This window comes from Microcaecilia unicolor, chromosome 4 (genome assembly GCF_901765095.1).
Source record: "Microcaecilia unicolor chromosome 4, aMicUni1.1, whole genome shotgun sequence".
Classification (NCBI taxonomy): domain Eukaryota; kingdom Metazoa; phylum Chordata; class Amphibia; order Gymnophiona; family Siphonopidae; genus Microcaecilia; species Microcaecilia unicolor.
The window spans coordinates 339294374-339311165 of record NC_044034.1 but is presented as its reverse complement, the minus strand read 5'-3'; the positions used below and the strand labels follow the sequence as shown (position 1 = coordinate 339311165).

The 16792-nt window shown below is 46.1% G+C and overlaps 1 protein-coding gene across 3 annotated transcripts in view; it reads left to right on the top strand.

Annotated features, from left to right (window-relative positions):
• LOC115469447 (arylsulfatase D-like) overlaps window positions 1-16792 on the top strand; it is a 217049-nt gene that overhangs the window by 95956 nt on the left and 104301 nt on the right. The window contains exon 1 of one of the 3 annotated variants that reach the window (XM_030202114.1): window positions 15163-15229. The exons of 1 other annotated variant lie outside the window; for it this stretch is intronic. The gene's annotated coding sequence lies outside the window, so the exon portion shown is untranslated. Of the gene's footprint in view, window positions 1-15162; window positions 15230-16792 lie in introns of those variants that run through there. One more of the 3 variants, XM_030202115.1, reaches the window with a different exon arrangement.

The following is a 16792-nucleotide window of genomic DNA, read 5'->3' as shown; positions in this document are numbered from 1 at the left end:
AGTGGCATTTGTACAAGGGGCAAATAGGTAAACCATGGGTTTAACACTGCTGTGTTCCCCCCCCCTTACACAGGGCTTTGAACGAATTGGTGTTCCAGTAGAGGGAAGGAGTTAGTGAAAAGGGTTGGTTTCCCGCACAGCTGTTCCAGTGCGTGACACACTTTTAACCCATTGGTGTTCTAGTTGAGGAAGTTGGTCAATGAGGTGCAAAAACACACTGCACGCCATTTGCAGCCACAGTGGCATTTGTACAAGGGGCACATAGGTAAACCATGGGTTTAACAGTGCTGTGGTCCCCCTTCAATAAGGGTTAGAACACATTGGTGATCCAGTGGAGGGAGGGAGTTACTGGAAAGGGTTGGTTTCCCGCACTGCTGTTCCAGCGTGTGTCACACTTTTAATGCATTGGGGCTTCTCACAGCCCATGCCTGTCAAAGAAGCATGTGAGGAAAGTGCACACTGCACGCTAAGACACAATTGTCCCGCACTATTAACACATGGTCGTGTATGATTTTTCATGCATTATGTAGGCTAATTGGTATGTTAGCGTGTTAAACACTTGTTGGATACGTATGAAACAATTTAGAAAGCCGTGCAATATAAGTGTCAAAATATTTGTCACACTCATGTAAATAAAAGTTAAATGAAACGTTTTTTAGGTCGCGATTTTCACTCTTGACGTGGCACAGCTTTGTGGATGCGATCAGCTATGCCTCTAAGCATATCATTTATCGCATCCACCCGCCGAGAAAGCTCACGGCACTCTTCCTGAATTCTGGCAACCATGTCATGTAAGTCTTGGATTCCGCTCGTGGGTTCTGCGTCTGGCGAAAAGGGGGATATGATGTCAGATCCAGTAGAGGGGGGAGGGGGAGAGAATGGAGGTGTACTTTCTGGAATAGGTGTACTTTGGACCTCGCGGCATCTGGGCTGTGGCCAACGATGAGTGTCCCGGAGCCGCTGTGCTTCTAATGTGAAACCTGTGGAGGTAATGTGGGAAATGTTAAAGGCACATATGTACAGTTTGATTTTACTGTTGATGCCTGTTTTTTCTTCTTTGGATTTCAGTATCCAAACGTTTCCCCTTTACCTTAAAAAATTATAACACTTTACGTACGTGGTGGTTGTTCAATGAGGTGCAAAAACACAGTCCACGCCCTCTCCAGCCACGGTGGCATCTGTACAAGGGGTTCCAAATACTCCTCCCCTACATAGGTACTGTCACTCGATAAGCCTGCAATAATTAAAATATACTTATGGATATCATGTTTGGGTTATGTTGTTTAATGCTCGCTCGCGTTAACATGTTACCTTCTGTGCTACACATTAACTCACTCGATCAACGTGGAGATCTTATTTGGCTGGTGGACGGCTCCCCCTCCTCCATCACTGTAATAAAAAATACTCATTTTATAATTTACGCAAAGAGAATTGTACATAGTTTGCAGTTCTGGGTGTCTTTCCGTGTTTTACAATGTTTAAAGAGGGTAGCGTAATCTTACAACTCACCTCCCCCTCCTGCATAATGGTCATCACGCTTCCTCTTGGCTGCAAAGGGGAAACAAGCACAGAAGGAAAAGAAACAGTGTCAGACAGCATATAGGGTAAGTATTGGTCAAGCAGGTATATCAGGGGTTTTGCAGTACTGGGCTTTCTTGATCCCCTACCCCAGCCAGTTAGCTTTTCAGGTTGTTCTATTGCATGGCAGTTAAAATATTTGGATGAACATAAGCAGTACACTTTCCTAAGGGTTCTTGAATAGTAAGGTACAGTCACCTCAATGGCGATGATAATCACGCAAGGGATGACAATTGCACTAAAACCAAAAGAATCCGAACTCTGTATGTGGATGCTAGAATTACTTTCAGAACACTGTTGTTTTACTCTTTGCATTTATTGCCCCTACAATAAAAAAAACACCACAGACCTTCTCCAATCTGACAGCTCACATCCGTGGCTGGACTACGCGATGCTAAGGGGGCAGAAGAACAGAGGGAACAGAGAGTGAGACAGCTTTTTGGGTTACTGCAGGGCACATAGGTACATCATGGGTTTAACACAGCTCTAAATCCCCTCCCCTGACACAAAAAATCACCACAAACCTTCTCCAATCTGACAGCTCACATCCGTGGCTGGACTACGCGGTGCTAAGGGGGCACAAGAACAGAGGGAACAGAGAGTGACAGAGCTTTCTGGGTTACTGCAGGGCACATAGGTACATCATGGGTGTAACACAGCTGTAGATCCCCTCCCCCGACACACAATAACATCACAAACCTTGTTCAATTTCACAGCTCACATCCGTGGCTGGACTACGCGGTGCTAAGGGGGCACACGAACAGAGAGTGAGACAGCTTTTTGGGTTACTGCAGGGCACATACAGTGGGGGAAATAAGTATTTGATCCCTTGCTGATTTTGTAAGTTTGCCCACTGACAAAGACATGAGCAGCCCATAATTGAAGGGTAGGTTATTGGTAACAGTGAGAGATAGCACATCACAAATTAAATCCGGAAAATCACATTGTGGAAAGTATATGAATTTATTTGCATTCTGCAGAGGGAAATAAGTATTTAATCCCTCTGGCAAACAAGACCTAATACTTGGTGGCAAAACCCTTGTTGGCAAGCACAGCGGTCAGACGTCTTCTGTAGTTGATGATGAGGTTTGCACACATGTCAGGAGGAATTTTGGTCCACTCCTCTTTGCAGATCATCTCTAAATCATTAAGAGTTCTGGGCTGTCGCTTGGCAACTCGCAGCTTCAGCTCCCTCCATAAGTTTTCAATAGGATTAAGGTCTGGTGACTGGCTAGGCCACTCCATGACCCTAATGTGCTTCTTCCTGAGCCACTCCTTTGTTGCCTTGGCTGTATGTTTTGGGTCATTGTCGTGCTGGAAGACCCAGCCACGACCCATTTTTAAGGCCCTGGCGGAGGGAAGGAGGTGGTCACTCAGAATTGTACGGTACATGGCCCCATCCATTCTCCCATTGATGCGGTGAAGTAGTCCTGTGCCCTTAGCAGAGAAACACCCCCAAAACATAACATTTCCACCTCCATGCTTGACAGTGGGGACGGTGTTCTTTGGGTCATAGGCAGCATTTCTCTTCCTCCAAACACGGCGAGTTGAGTTCATGCCAAAGAGCTCAATTTTTGTCTCATCTGACCACAGCACCTTCTCCCAATCACTCTCGGCATCATCCAGGTGTTCACTGGCAAACTTCAGACGGGCCGTCACATGTGCCTTCCGGAGCAGAGGGACCTTGCGGGCACTGCAGGATTGCAATCCGTTATGTCGTAATGTGTTACCAATGGTTTTCGTGGTGACAGTGGTCCCAGCTGCCTTGCGATCATTGACAAGTTCCCCCCTTGTAGTTGTAGGCTGATTTCTAACCTTCCTCATGATCAAGGATACCCCACGAGGTGAGATTTTGCGTGGAGCCCCAGATCTTTGTCGATTGACAGTCATTTTGTACTTCTTCCATTTTCTTACTATGGCACCAACAGTTGTCTCCTTCTCGCCCAGTGTCTTACTGATGGTTTTGTAGCCCATTCCAGCCTTGTGCAGGTGTATGATCTTGTCCCTGACATCCTTAGACAGCTCCTTGCTCTTGGCCATTTTGTAGAGGTTAGAGTCTGACTGATTCACTGAGTCTGTGGACAGGTGTCTTTCATACAGGTGACCATTGCCGACAGCTGTCTGTCATGCAGGTAACGAGTTGATTTGGAGCATCTACCTGGTCTGTAGGGGCCAGATCTCTTACTGGTTGGTGGGGGATCAAATACTTATTTCCCTCTGCAGAATGCAAATAAATTCATATACTTTCCACAATGTGATTTTCCGGATTTAATTTGTGATGTGCTATCTCTCACTGTTACCAATAACCTACCCTTCAATTATGGGCTGCTCATGTCTTTGTCAGTGGGCAAACTTACAAAATCAGCAAGGGATCAAATACTTATTTCCCCCACTGTAGGTACATCATGGGTTTAACACAGCTCTAAATCCCCTCCCCCGACGCAAAAAAACACCACAAACCTTCTCCAATCTGACAGCTCACATCCGTGGCTGGACTACGCGGTGCTAAGGGGGCACAAGAACAGAGGGAACAGAGAGTGAGACAGCTTTTTGGGTTACTGCAGGGCGCATAGGTACATCATGGGTGTAGCACAGCTGTAGATCTCTGGTAGCTATTGGTTAAGTACTGGTGGACAAGGTACATAATGGGATAAAATGTACCTAGCTGTCGCGTAGCCTGCTCCCTCCCCGTTTCTCCAAACCCTTACAGTGTCCCCCTACACCCCGTAAAAATGCATAGCCGGTCTCACCTGCAGTCAACGACATGTTGCTGTCCACTGGGTTTGGCAGGCTTAAGATTTCACGCCCAGGTTTTATGCGTGGGCGGGCTCACAGGCAGTAGGCGTGTCCTCCTTTGCTTCTCCGCAAATGAAAATCTTGTACTGTTGTCGCACGTGTTATCTCCCCACCCTCCCCCCACTGGTTGACACGTGCGCGGGACCAAGTGGAAAATAGAAACTTCTGGTAGCTTTCGTTTTCTACTTGTCCCCCATCCCCCCATTCTGAACAAAGCAAGCACACCAATGTGGAGCTACATGAGTATCATCCACAGGAATCCAGAGCATCAGAAGGGAAAAGATATATATATATTTAAAAATTTTAAAGTTTAGACCACGGTTTGTGAAAACATAATTAAAAAAGGTAAACCCACACTAATAACAGCGATTACAATCTGAAGCTGCAATTGCACTGTAAACACTGGTTTTGGAAATGCACAGGGCGTAGGGGTGTCCACTATGCCTTCCAAGCCTATGTGAGGCTGGTACAGGTGTGGTTTTTGCAATGGGGAACAGAGGAAAATCAAGTATTTTTTTCAAGTTAAGGGAGCAACACGCAAAAAGCCACATTGTAAAATTTAACAGGTTGTTAGATTTTAACTTATATCATTGATATTCTATGAGGTTCCCATAACTGGAAAGAGATAGAAGAAATGAATTATAATACATAATATAGATGTTCAATAGTGCAACGGATTATATGATTTCTGCTTTAAATGCTCCTTAAAATTTGTATGCACAAACTAGTGCAGGTGTATTTATTGAACAAACCATTAATAACTAAAAATATAATAAATTATTCTATGATTAGAAGTCACAGGTTTTGTAGTATTTAAGGAAATTTAAAGCACGTGGTTCATAACAACCCACTAACATTGACCCCCAAAACTGCAAATCGTTTTTAAAATGTATAAAAATGTGCTAATTGCATGGCTCGATCTGTAAAGTAATTTTATATCAAAAAGTGTAAAGCATTTCCTTTGTTGTTTGTATTACACTTCTAGCACCACCAAGGTTTTTCAAACCTACCCAAACATCGGTATAAATATCAGAAAGGAAAACCTCATTTCATAGGCATAGTTTCTGCATGTGTTGGACTACTTGGTTCAACTTACAAGTATCATACACATTGCGCCTCATTTCCGAAGCAGTTATCCGTCCAAAGTTCCATAGGTTTAATTGGAACTGTGGAAGGCCAAAAGCTTAGCAAAAATGCCTCAATGGTCTGTCAAAAAGTGTAAACATTAGTTAGACCGAAAAAAGTCGGGCTATTATACCATAATGTAGTACGAGATTAATGTTTTGTTTCGACAATTGGATGACATACAATGTGCCAAAAAGGGGAAGACAAACACAGAACAAAATAATGAGTTTAGATGTAACAGTGATAAGGTCAAAGTTTAAATCATCTTTATTAAACATAGATTGATAAGCAGTGGAGGAGTGGCCTAGTGGTTAGGGTGGTGGACTTTGGTCCTGGGGAACTGAGGAACTGAGTTCGATTCCCACTTCAGGCACAGGCAGCTCCTTGTGACTCTGGGCAAGTCACTTAACCCTCCATTGCCCCATGTAAGCCGCATTGAGCCTGCCATGAGTGGGAAAGCGCGGGGTACAAATGTAACAAAAATAAAATAGATACTATTGGAGATTCTACATGGAATGTTGCTACTATTGGAGATTCTACATGGAATGTTGCTATTCCACTAGCAACATTCCATGTAGAAGGCTGCGCAGGCTTCTGTTTCTCTGAGTCTGACGTCCTGCACGTATGTACAGGACGTCAGACTCACAGAAGCAGAAGCCTGCGCGGCCACATTGGTGATCTGCAAGGGCCGACTTCTACATGGAATGTTGCTAGTGAATCTCCAATAGAAGCAACAGTGGAGGAGTGGCCTAGTGGTTAGGGTGGTGGACTTTGGTCCTGAGGAACTGAGTTCGATTCCCACTTCAGGCACAGGCAGCTCCTTGTAACTCTGGACAAGTCACTTAACCCTCCATTGCCCCATGTAAGCCGCATTGAGCCTGCCATGAGTGGGAAAGCGCGGGGTACAAATACAACAAACAACAATTATACAGTAAAAGGAAAAAGCACAACGTTTAGGTACACATTACTGCACTACAAGTATGTGATTGAAATCTAGTACATAAATGTGCGTAATGTTGTAACATTGTAAAATGACACAAGACTGGTACAGGGCAATACGACCTAAACATTCGTAGTAAAAACATTTGTTTCCATAAAAAAATCAAATTACATCAGCGTAGCGAACAATGAACAATTCAACCAATGCGCACGGATCAGTAATAGGAAACATCAAAGATAAACAAACATGTGGAGGGGCATAATTGAACGAAAACGTCTATCTCCATGGGCGTTTATCTCCGAGAACGGGTCCGTGAAGGGGCGGACCGAACCGTATTTTCGAAAAAAAATAGACGTCCATGTTTTATTCGACAATTTGTGAGCTGGGCGTTTTTGTTTTTCAGTGATAATGGAAAATGAAAGCGCCCAGCTCAAAAACAAATAAATGCAAGGCATTTGTTCGTGGGAGGGGCCAGGATTCGTAGTGCACTGGTCCCCCTCACATGCCAGGACACCAACCGGGCACCCTAGGGGGCACTTTTACAAAAACAAAAAAAAAAAGGTAAAAGAGCTCCCAGGTGCATAGCACCCTTCCCTTGTGTGTTGAGCCCCCCAAATCCCCCTCAAAACCCACTGCCCACAAGTCTACACCATTATTATAGCCCTAAGGGGTGAAGGGGGGCACCTACATGTGGGTACAGTGGGTTTGGGGGGGTTGGACGACTAACCATTAAGCAGCACAATTGTGACAGGTGGGGGGGGATGGGCCTGGGTCCATCTGCCTGAAGTCCACTGCACCCCCTAACAACTGCTCCAGGGACCTGCATACTGCTGCCAGGGAGGTGGGTATGACATTTGAGGGTGAAAATAAAAAGTTGTGAAACATCATTTTTTGTGGTGGGAGGGGGTTAGTGACCACTGGGGGAGTCAGGGGAGGTCATCCCCGATTTTCCTTTGGTGGTAATCTGGTCATTTAGGACACTTTTTGGGGCCTTATTCATGAAAAAACAGGGTCCAGGAAAAATGCCCTAAATTCTAGTTACAAACGCATACTTTTTTTTCCATTATCGGCGAAAGGCGCCCATCTCTCCTCGGCCGATAACCACGCCCCAGTTCCGCCTTCGCCACACCTCCGACACGCCCCCGTCAACTTTGTACGCTTCCGCGATGGAGTGCAGTTGAAAACGTCCAAAATCGGCTTTCCATTATACCGGTTTATTCGTTTTTGTGAGATAAACGTCTATCTCCCGATTTAGGTCGGAACTTGGGCGTTTTTCTCGTTCGATTATAAGGTGGAAAGTCAACATGGATACAATACCTATTCTTTTATTTCTTTTTTTTTTTTTGTTGCATTTATATAACGCTGATCAGCTACAGTTACCACGCACGATGAGCTAAATAAACATTGGCCTTTATGGCGGCTGCAATTTACGGGTTACAGATTTACAAGTGGCAATTTTCGTACTTCATGCATGTCAACATACATGTTACTTTACATACGTTTACAGCTCACTAAAGTCCATGAGTAAGAAATCAGAGTAATACATTATAGTACAACATCTGGGCAACCAGGAACCCCTGGTAAGGACGGGGACTGGGTCAGTTGGTGAGGGGAAGGGGGCTTGCAGCCTAACATCAATTTTGGGGGCAGTGAGCCCTGGAGTGCAGGTACTAGTGAAGGCTTCCACATGTTGGCCTCGGGCTCACATGTGGGGGCCTCCAGGTTGGGAGGTGTGTTTGCTGGGAAGGGCCAGGTGTTCTGAGAGGGGTGATTGTGCTTTTGGGTGTGCTGTCAGGAGGGGGTTTGGGGAGACCTGTATCAGGATGAGGAGCACCTATTTTTTCACGGAGAGTGGTGGATGCTTGGAATGCTCTCCCACAGGAGGTGGTGGAGAGGACAACGGTAACGGAATTCAAATATGCCTGGGATAAACATAAAGGAATCCTGTTCTGAGGGAATGGATCCTCAGAAGCTTAGCCGAGATTGGGAGGCGGGGCTGGTTGGGAGGCGGGGATAGTGCTGGGCAGACTTGTACGGTCTGTGCCAGAGCCGGTGGTTGGGAGGCAGGGATAGTGCTGGGCAGACTTATACGGTCTGTGCCCTGAAAATGACAGATACAAATCAAGGTACGGTATACACAAAAAGTAGCACATATGAGTTTATCTTGTTGGGCAGACTGGATGGACCGTGCAGGTCTTTTTCTGCCGTCATCTACTATGTTACTATGTATTATAGTAGAGCAGGAACTTCCTTGATACATCAAAGATGGTCAGATGTTAGGAGGAAACGGAGAGTGCGCGCCATCGGGAGAGTACAGTGTTTTTCGTGCTTCATGAAGACCTGCCTAATGGAAAAGGAATCATTTCAGAACATATGAAAGAGGAGGTTTGGCAATGTACAAGAAACTGAGTTGTGGTAAACCAACAAACATAACGAATGATAATTCTAAGTCAGAAGTTACACGGCATACATTGTGATGAAGTACCCTGCTCAGTCGAATCGACCGGTTCACCGATTAGGCAGCCACCACCTGTGACGGCAGGAAAGACAGTTAGAGGGAATAACCAAACTTCAATCAATGGCCGTATGGGGAACGGCAGGATTGTGAGGCAATAATTACCCTCGCTTGCTGCTGCAACACCGCGAGCGCGCAGGCTTGAAACATGAGCATTGCTCAAGGTTGCCTGGAAACCTGTGAACAAACAAACACATTGTAAAGACAGGTACAAACACACATTAATCGATGCAACGGAAAAATGAGAGACAACAGTTACCTTGTCTCAACGGTGTGGTGGTCACCGGATAAGGAGAATAACGTGCAAACCCCCGCATTTCACGTCCCCCTGAAAATATGTAACCATACTGTTGTTTGCATCCACACCTGAGTGTTTTCTTCTCAGTGGTGTAAAGTATGTAAATGTACCTACCGGGACTGCTGGGGGTCCAGTGCGAATGATGGTCCATGCCTGTGGTTGACAGGAAAAGAGCATTTGTAATACAACACAGCCATCAGAAATTGTACAGCAAGCAACACTACGAAACACACGAAACTTGAGGTCCAGCACTTGCCAGTTCAGCAAAATGCCACAGTAACAGCGCTATAGGGCCCTGTTTCCCCCCTTTGCCGTGTTTTCCTAGCAAAGTACATAAGTACATAAGTAGTGCCATACTGGGAAAGACCAAAGGTCTATCTAGCCCAGCATCCTGTCACCGACAGTGGCCAATCCAGGTCAAGGGCACCTGGCACGCTCCCCAAACGTAAAAACATTCCAGACAAGTTATACCTAAAAATGCGGAATTTTTCCAAGTCCATTTAATAGCGGTCTATGGACTTGTCCTTTAGGAATCTATCTAACCCCTTTTTAAACTCCGTCAAGCTAACCGCCCGTACCACGTTCTCCGGCAACGAATTCCAGAGTCTAATTACACGTTGGGTGAAGAAAAATTTTCTCCGATTCGTTTTAAATTTACCACACTGTAGCTTCAACTCATGCCCTCTAGTCCTAGTATTTTTGGATAGCGTGAACAGTCGTTTCACATCCACCCGATCCATTCCACTCATTATTTTATACACTTCTATCATATCTCCCCTCAGCCGTCTCTTCTCCAAGCTGAAAAGCCCTAGCCTTCTCAGCCTCTCTTCATAGGAAAGTCGTCCCATCCCCACTATCATTTTCGTCGCCCTTCGCTGTACCTTTTCCAATTCTACTATATCTTTTTTGAGATACGGAGACCAGTACTGAACACAATACTCCAGGTGCGGTCGCACCATGGAGCGATACAACGGCATTATAACATCCGCACACCTGGACTCCATACCCTTCCTAATAACACCCAACATTCTATTCGCTTTCCTAGCCGCAGCAGCACACTGAGCAGAAGGTTTCAGCGTATCATCGACGACGACACCCAGATCCCTTTCTTGATCCGTAACTCCTAACGCGGAACCTTGCAAGACGTAGCTATAATTCGGGTTCCTCTTACCCACATGCATCACTTTGCACTTGTCAACATTGAACTTCATCTGCCACTTGCACGCCCATTCTCCCAGTCTCGCAAGGTCCTCCTGTAATCGTTCACATTCCTCCTGCGACTTGACGACCCTGAATAATTTTGTGTCATCGGCGAATTTAATTACCTCACTAGTTATTCCCATCTCTAGGTCATTTATAAATACATTAAAAAGCAACGGACCCAGCACAGACCCCTGCGGGACCCCACTAACTACCCTCCTCCACTGAGAATACTGGCCACGCAATCCTACTCTCTGCTTCCTATCTTTCAACCAGTTCTTAATCCATAATAATACCCTACCTCCGATTCCATGACTCTGCAATCTCTTCAGGAGTCTTTTGTGCGGCACTTTGTCAAACGCCTTCTGAAAATCCAGATATACAATATCAACCGGCTCCCCATTGTCCACATGTTTGCTTACCCCCTCAAAAAAATGCATTAGATTGGTGAGGCAAGACTTCCCTTCACTAAATCCGTGCTGACTTTGTCTCATCAGTCCATGTTTTTGTATATGCTCTGCAATTTTATTCTTAATAATAGCCTCCACCATCTTGCCCGGCACCGACGTCAGACTCACCGGTCTATAATTTCCCGGATCTCCTCTGGAACCCTTCTTAAAAATCGGAGTAACATTGGCTACCCTCCAGTCTTCCGGTACTACACTCGATTTTAGGGACAGATTGCATATTTCTAACAGTAGCTCCGCAAGTTCATTTTTTAGTTCTATTAATACTCTGGGACGCCGGCGTCGCAGATATAAACATAATGCTGATGGGTAAGATTACAAGGCAAAAAAAAAATTACCTTCTAAAGCATGAAGATTTCGGTGACCATTCGAGCACATGAGATCAGCCATTCTACGGATCTCGTAAACGATGTCCCGCATTCCAGCACGCATCTCAGTCCGCATCTCCCCCATCTCATTTCGTATGTCCCGCATCTCATTTCGCATCTCCCTTTGCATGTCCAGCATGTCGTTCCGCATTACACTTGCCATTTGATCGACAGAAGTACACACGCAGCGCGTCTGTCGTGACATGGTCCCGAGTAGGCTATGTGTAACACGGTTCCAGTCCCTCTGGCTTTCTAACACACTGTCTATCGGCAAGACACATTGCCCCCCTGCATCTTTTGATAGCGATACAGGGGGATCAACACTGTTGGTTCCCAGTGTTTCCCTCGCAGCACGTTGCCCTCGTGAAAAAGGCTCTTTACTGCTTCCGCCCTCTGTATGCAGAACGTTCCCCGACACAGATTCTGGCAACACAGAAATCAACCCCATAGAACATGCAGAGGAGGATGCAGTGCCAGTACTCCCTTGTGTTTGCTGTACGTCGTCAGACACACATTGCGACAATGGAAAACTGCCTCGGCAAGATGCGTTCAAGGGTGAAGATGCAAGTTCTTCCTCTTCTGTCTCCAGTTCCTGAACTCCACTAGCTGCAGGGACCTCGGGCACCACCTCTGCATACGGAAGAACATATTTGAAGAAAACTGCATACCAAAGTATTTCAAAAAGACACATCAGTACAGAAACAAATCCACTTACCAACACCATGCTCAGTACTTGTATCATACCACCCTGGTACCCCAAACACAGCCTCAGGGGTTCACCAACTCTTCAGCAGGAGTCAGCTGGAGATCGATTGGTGGACCACCACCTGTCTGTCGCTGCGAAGCCCTGATCTTTGCCACTTTTCACCCTACTGCGCATATCGCGCCAACGGCGTTTCACCTGTTGCGCAGTGCGTTGTGCCCTTCTCAACGAGCTTACTTCAGCTGCAATTTGCGCCCACAATTTATTTTTTTTCACTGACAGTGCTCCGTGCCCGGGAATTGCACCGGGGGTTCAAACGCGCAAACTCCTCTGTCACACGTCTCATAATCATGTCATTTTCTTCTGCCGTGAAGTAACATGAACGTGTTCTTTTGGCATTCTCAACAGACAGGTTGTCCGTCTCCATAGCTACACAGACACAAGGAAAGAGATGGAATTATGAAACAGACGCAAACCTCAATCGGAGCTGCATTACTAGCCAGATATAAGCAAACATACAAACAAACAATCCAAACATGCACACACAGGCAGACACACACACACTCCAAAAGGAACCACATAAGTAGAAATAACAAATACAAACTAGTAGCTGGAACAGTAGCAGATGGAGGAAGATGAAATGGTAAATGCTGAGGCTGTGGTAGAGAGAAAGAGAAAATTCACCAGTCACACATGTGTAACAGCGTTACAAAACAAACCCCTAGCACTAACGTCATCGTGGTGTAGTAGTGAAATTTAATGCTGTATTTTCTGTTATGTATTTTCTTATGTTTTATGCCCTTTGATGGTTTCAGTTTTTTTTATATAACCACTACTACTACTACTACTTAACATTTCTAAAGTGCTACTAGGGTTACGCAGCGCTGTACAATTTAACATAGAAGGACAGTCCCTGCTCAAAGAGCTTACAATCTAAAGGACATGTGAACAGTCAGTCTGATAGGGGCAGTCAAATTGGGGCAGTTTGGATTTCCTGAAAGAGTTAGGTGCCGAACGCAGCATTGAAGAGGTGGGTTTTAAGTAAAGACTTGAAGATGGGCAGGGAGGGGGCTTGGCGTAAGGGCTCGGGAAGGTTGTTCCAAGCATAGGGTGAGGCGAGGCAGAATGAGAGGAGCCTGGAGTTGGCGGTGGTGGAGAAGGGTAATGAGAGGAGGGATTTGTCCTGTGAACGGAGGTTTCGGGTGGGAACGTAAGGGGAGATGAGGGTAGAGAGGTAGTGAGGGGCAGCAGACTGAGTGCATTTGTAGGTAAGAAGGAGAAGCTTGAACTGAATGCGGTATCTGATTGGAAGCCAGTGAAGTGACCTGAGGAGAGGGGTGATATGAGTATATCGGTTCTGGCGGAATATAAGACGTGCAGCAGAATTCTGAACAGATTGAAGGGGGGATAGATGGCTAAGTGGGAGGCAGGTGAGGAGTAAGTTGCAGTAGTCAAGGTGAGAGGTAATGAGAGCGTGGATGAGAGTTCGGGTGGTGTGTTCAGAGAGGAAAGGGCGAATTTTGCTGATGTTAAAGAGGAAGAAGCGACAGGTCTTGGCTATCTGCTGGATATGCGCAGAGAAGGAGAGGGAGGAGTCAAAGATGACTCCGAGGTTGCGGGCAGATGAGACGGGGAGGATGAGGGTGTTATCAACTGAGATAGAAAGTGGAGGAAGAGGAGAAGCGGGTTTTAGTGGAAAGACAATGAGTGTGGTCTTGGACATGTTCAGTTTCAGGTGGCGGTTGGACATCCAGGCAGCAATGTCGGATAAGCAGGCTGATACCTTTGCCTGGGTCTCCGCGGTGATGTCTGGTGTGGAGAGATACAGCTGGGTGTCATCAGCATAGAGATGATACTGGAAACCATGAGATGAGATCAGGGAGCCCAGGGAAGAGGTGTAGATTGAGAAGAGAAGGGCCCCCCCCCCCCAAACAGAACAATGACGCTCACCTGCACGAACACGAGTTACTCGAGTTACACGTGGATACAACAACCACCACCTGTTCTACCCTGGAAAATCAGAACAGTGAAATGATAATTTAATATACACGATACCATAGGAGCCACGTGGGTTTTGTGGTTGTTTGGGCACCACCAATATTGAAAATATTCCTTGTATGTGTACAGGGAGGGCTTGTTTCCACTGGCCTTAGCACCCCCCTTTAATTTTGAACACTTTGGAACCTATGCACGATTGTAAATTACATGCAAAATAAATGTACATACAAAATACATAAAATGCAGCCCCTTTAAAAATACATACCCTCCGTGAGAAACGTTTTACGGTTTAACACACATTACGGTAAAACGACAACCACCCCAACGCGCATGCGTGCCTTTCATTGACTAGTGCGTTGACTAGCGCGTCACATTAGTGCGCATGCGTCATGGCAACTTACCCTCATTTGACTACGCCGTCAACAGAGATTTGCGCCGCTACACTGCTGCATATTTTTGCATGTATTAAGTTCTGATCATGCCATAACGTTGCACCCTGTTACTACGGCGTTGGAACAGCGCTATTTCTAGAGTGCTATCTAAAATAGCGTCGAGGTTTGATCATGAGGGCCTAAGAGAGGGGAGGGAGGACGGTGAACGACAACGTGCATGCAGCACCTCACAGGTTTGCTGTGAATTGAGTGTATGGCAATGACAGCTGCGCGGCGCAGGGGAAACAGAGATTACCCTAATTGCCTTCCTGGCTTACAGTGGACTACATTGGTTTACTTTGAGTGTATGGCAATGACGGCTGCACGGTGCAGGGGAAACAGAGATTACCCTAATTGCCTTCCTTGCTTACAGTGGACTTCATAGGCTTACTTCCACTCCTCGGAGGGGACCGAGGGACGAAGTGGGGGATAACATTGCTAGCGACCGTTTCATTTCAGCCAGAATCGGGCCTTTTTTTACTAGTATATATATAAAGAGAGAGAGAGAGAGAGATTTTTTTAAAGCTTTCTTTGCAATCATTCTGTATTGGAATTGCTTTCAGACAGTTCAGACTTGCATGCAGTTGAAATAATCTTCAGAGCAGTGCTTGAGCAAAAGACAAACATTGCCTTCAGCCAGAGAGGCTCACCCTGACAGTAGTAGAGATGGAAGTTAGTAATGGACCAATCAGGAATGAAGGGTGGGTCTTGAACAGCTGTCTGGCAGTGCATCAGAGTTGCCAGTGTGATTAGGAACTGATGAATGCTCATTGCTCACAGGCAATCGTTCTCTGGGAAGCTGATAAAAGGGTAAGAAATTAGTGAATGAGTGGTTCATTTCTGTATTTACCTTCTTCAACGAGCCACAAAAAAGACAAGCCAGAAATCAGGATGGACGGATTAAGTGGGACTTAGTTACTGCTGTACATAGGAGCTACGAGCTAACTTTTCAAAATGATTGAGGGTGCTAAACCCAATGGAAATTGCCCCTCTCTAGACATAGTTGAAGAGCTTGATCAATATTGGGGATGCACAAGCACCCACAGAGCTGGTTCCTGTGCTGCTGTACTGTATACGTATTCTAGGTTAGGTTATGTTAAGGGTTTTTTTGAGAAAGGTGGCACATCTTTGGAAAAATCTGGTCATTTTGTTTCTTTGTTAAGAAATGAACTAGAAGCTTTTGCCACTGTTAAAAAAAACAAAGAGTGCAATCATAGGAGCCAACTTTTCAAAATTATTGGGGGTGCTAAGCCCAGTGGAAATAACCCCTTCCTGGACACATACAAGGGATTTTCTCAATATTGGGGGTGCTCAAGCACCCACATAGTCGGCTCCTATGAGTGCAATGGTTTACAGTGAAGCTGCATTTTGTAATGGGGAGATGGGGAGAATATGTGTAGCGCTTTAGAAATGATAAGTAGTAGTAGTAATTGTGTTGTATGGTTACAATGCTACTTGAGAGAACGATAGTGTGCATCCTTTATATTTCACAGACCAAGTGGTTGCCTCGCACCTTAACAGTTGCAAATCACTGTAGGAATGTCAGGTGCAGTTTCATCAAACCAGGCAGTCGGAGCTGGTGTAAGGTTATTAGGCTCCCTCAGCAAAGCTTCAACTTTGATGGCTAAAACCATGACTACCTCAAAACTACCCTTCCAGAACAATCCTGTAAAAATGCGCCGTCCCCCCGCCCTCCCCCCGCCCGCTTGCTCGCTACTGCCGACGACCCTCTTGAACCGCCCCCTCCCGCCACCAACCCTCTCCCGCTGTCGCCATACGCCACGCCGCTGCATGATGTACCTTGTTTGCTGGCGGGGGTCCCCAAACCCCGCCAGCCAAAGAGCCTTCTTCAGCGCCGGAGTTAATAGACTCCGGCGCCTTCATTCAACGACGTTCGTCTGAAGATCAGCTGGTTTTGACGCCTTACATCCTGCAGGACGTAAGGCGTCAAAACCAGCTGATCTTCACACGAACTTCATTGAATGAAGGCGCCGGAGTCTACTAACTCCGGCGCTGAAGACTCTTCGGCTGGCGGGGTTTGGGGACCCCCGCCAGCAAACAAGGTATATCATGCAGCAGCGGATTGGTGGCGGGAGGGGGGTTCAAGAGGGTCGTCGGCAGGGGGCCAGGGCTGAATCTATGGGGGCCCAGGCCCCCCAGGCCCCACGTAGCTATGCCACTGTCATGGAGATCAATTCTATAAATTGGCACCAAGATTTAGGTGCCACAATAGGGCACATTAGCACCAGTTGTATAATGGATTCTGAGCATTTCTAAGTCAGTATAGAATATTAATGCAAAGCCGCTTTGGTGTGCTGAAAATTGGGTGCAACCTTTTGTGTCAATGGTTGGTGTAAGTTGGCATGCCTAAGA